The sequence below is a fragment of the Microtus pennsylvanicus genome, chromosome 13, assembly GCF_037038515.1.
Source record: "Microtus pennsylvanicus isolate mMicPen1 chromosome 13, mMicPen1.hap1, whole genome shotgun sequence".
Classification (NCBI taxonomy): Eukaryota; Metazoa; Chordata; class Mammalia; order Rodentia; family Cricetidae; genus Microtus; species Microtus pennsylvanicus.
This window is the reverse complement of record NC_134591.1, coordinates 62,197,642-62,201,155: the sequence shown is the minus strand read 5'-3', so window position 1 is coordinate 62,201,155 and position 3,514 is coordinate 62,197,642. Positions and strand designations below refer to the sequence as shown.

Genomic DNA, 3,514 nt, shown 5'->3' with positions numbered 1-3,514 from the left:
AGCAAAGGGCGATTTTCTCGGTTTTCTCATGAGACTTTGGAAAGCAGGGGGATTAGTAAACTCTGTGTGACTCTGACATCATGATCTGTCTCCTGTCATGGAGAAGCTGAATGGGAGGCAGGTGGGCAGGTGGCCGGAGAATTCAGGCTGAGCACCATGGAAGGTTAGAATGAGATACACATGTCTGGTCAGCTCTCCCCAAGCAAAGGCTGTCTAGCCAGGGCCAAGGTGAAAGAAATCTGTCTCTGACAGACAAGGTTACAGAATCCATTAGGGACACTATCCAGTAAAGCCAGGCCACTTCCTTTCAAAGACTTGAAGGCACCAGCCTCATGTGCCCTTCGGTCTTACCTCAGGAAAGCGTGTGGTCGCTTCTCTGCCCCTTTCAGACAGCAAATCCACACTGCTCATCTTCACACAAGTCAAGAAACCATGTGATTTGTTTTGTTTGTTTTTTTGGCCAAACTTCCTGATCCCCAGGCTGCTCACCATGGCAGGAAATGGACAACTTTTGTTGTCCTTAGCTTGCAGGTACTCATGAACACATTCAGCCACAAGCTTTTCTTGCTTCCCATCCAGAGCTCCAACAGGGGATTGACCACCACACAGGGTCAATTATTCATTTGTTCTGTTGACAACACTTGGCTTCTGAGAGATATCATAAGATGAGAATGTAGCCATGGAATTGCTCTCCTAGTGACAGGAGTAACTCACTCCAAGTGCTTGGTCTTCAAACGTGAGGGTGTGGGCTCAGAACCAGCTGCCACATAAAAGCCTTGAAGGCCAGTGTGAGCATATCATCCTACCTCTATGGAGGTGGAAGAGAGAAGTCCCCTTTTCATCCTTGTACAGGTGGTCTAGAGTTACTGAAAAGTCACGGGTTTAAGGAGAGTGTCTCAGGAAGCAAGGTAAGTGCTCCAGAAGACACATATGAACCCAGACACACACAAACAAGTTGGGAGACATGAAGAAAAGGGAACAGAAAGAAACATGGGTGAAGGCTTCATCTTTCATAAATGATTGTTCTTTTTTTTTTAAAGATTTATTTATTTATTATGTATACAGCATTCCGTCCATGTATGCTTGTGTGCCAGAAGAGGGCACCAGATCTCATTACAGATGGTTGTGAGCCACCATCTGGTTGCTGGGAATTGAACTCAGGACCTCTGGAAGAGCAGTTAGTGCTCTTAATCACTGAGCCATCTCTCCAGCCCCATAAATGATTTTTCTTATGTGCGGGATCTATTTCTCAACCTGCGTTAACTGTGATTTTGTCCACAGCATTCTAGTGAAAAGCCTTTTCCACGATGTCACGGTCGTATGGAACCCACTGCAATTTTTCATTTGATGTTGGCACATCAGGACTATGTTCTACTCTTAAAGAACATATGCCAGGCTCTTTCCATTCCCAGCGCAGCCATGGCTCCTGGTCCCAAGAAACATCTGAAGCATGTAGCAGCTCCAAAGCATTGGATGCTGGATAAACTAACCAGCGTGTTTGCGCCTCGTCCATCCACTGGCCCTCACAAGCTGAGGGAATGTCTGCCTCTGATCATTTTCCTGAGGAACAGGCTTAAGTATGCCCTGACTGGCGATGAAGTGAAGAAGATCTGCATGCAGCGCTTCATTAAGATTGATGGCAAAGTCAGGACCGATATAACCTACCATTCTGGGTTTATGGTTGTCAACAGCATTGACAAGACTGGAGAGAACTTCGGTCTGATCTATGACACCAAGGGTCGCTTTGCCATTCATCGTATTACACCTGAGGAGGCCAAGTACAAGTTGTGCAAAGTGAGAAAGATCTTTGTGGGCACAAAAGGAATCCCACATCTGGTGACCCATGATGCTTGCACTATTCGCTACCCGATCCCCTCATCAAGGTGAATGACACCATTCAGATTGATTTGGATGCGGGCAAAATAACCGACTTCATCAAGTTTGACACTGGTAACCTGTGTATGGTGACTGGGGGTGCTAACTTGGGAAGAATTGGTGTGATCACCAACAGAGAGAGACATCCCGGCTCTTTTGATGTGGTCCATGTGAAAGATGCCAATGGCAACAGCTTTGCCACCCGGCTTTCCAACATTTTTGTTATTGACAAGGGCAACAAACCATGGATTTCTCTTCCCCGAGGAAAATAAATCCGCCTCACAATTGCTGAAGAGAGAGACAAGAGGCTAGTGGCCACACAGAGCAGTGGGTGGACGGGTCTCTAAGAGACATGCTGGAGACATATTTGTACTCTTGAGAGACATGCTGGAGACGTATTTGTACTCTTGAGAGACACGCTGGAGACGTATTTGTACTCTTGAGAGACATGCTGGAGACGTATTTGTACTCTTGAGAGACATGCTGGACACGTATTTGTACTCTTGAGAGACACGCTGGAGACGTATTTGTACTCTTGAGAGACACGCTGGAGACGTATTTGCACTCTTGAGAGACACGCTGGAGACGTATTTGTACTCTTGAGAGACATGCTGGACACGTATTTGTACTCTTGAGAGACGCTGGAGACGTATTTGCACTCTTGAGAGACACGCTGGAGACGTATTTGTACTCTTGAGAGACATGCTGGACACGTATTTGTACTCTTGAGAGACATGCTGGAGACGTATTTGTACTCTTGAGAGACATGCTGGACACGTATTTGTACTCTTGAGAGACATGCTGGACACGTATTTGTACTCTTGAGAGACATGCTGGACACGTATTTGTACTCTTGAGAGACACGCTGGAGACGTATTTGCACTCTTGAGAGACACGCTGGACACGTATTTGTACTCTTGAGAGACATGCTGGAGACGTATTTGTACTCTTGAGAGACACGCTGGAGACGTATTTGTACTCTTGCTAACAAGCCTTTCTAGGCAACGTGCTAGATTAAGCAGCATGATGAAAACTAAAAAAAAAAAAAAAAAAAAAAGATATGCCAGGCCTGAAAGAGAAATTTCTGTTTATTATATCATTATTCAATAAAGAAATTCCTGTTTATTATTTACCTTATTAAATGTTGACTTGATTTTTATCCTGACCCGTGGGGCAATATTATACAAGCCCTACATTGTATGGCAGCCAAACTTACAGGCCAGCTCATACCTGGCCACACGGAAGGTGGTCACGTGACTTCCAGACAGGATATCGCCATCCTAAAAAGATTAGGATATGCTAATATTGTTCTGATTCTTTCTTTGCCATTATGGAGATCACCTGGAAAGTGTTAATCCAGGCTACCTGACAGAGCAACCATACTTGTAGCAACTTGTGTGTCAGGATACCTATGTCTTATTGGTAGCTGTTTCTGACACCCACAGACATGTCAAGTCTACTGCATGGCCACAGGGACACCCGATGCCGGTTTTTTTGTTTTGTTTTTATTGTGGTTGTTGTTGTAGTGGTGGTGGTTATTGTTGTTGTTTTGGGAGAGACAATATTTCTCTGTACCTTTAGAAACTTGCTCTGTAGAGCAGGCTGGTCTGCCTCTGCCTCACGAGTACTGCATTAAAGG

At 45.2% G+C, this 3,514-nt stretch overlaps 1 pseudogene; it reads left to right on the top strand.

The window, feature by feature from the left end:
• The first annotated feature begins 1,418 nt into the window (after positions 1 to 1,418).
• On the top strand, positions 1,419 to 2,222 carry LOC142833330 (small ribosomal subunit protein eS4, X isoform-like; annotated as a pseudogene).
• Positions 2,223 to 3,514: the final 1,292 nt, after the last annotated feature.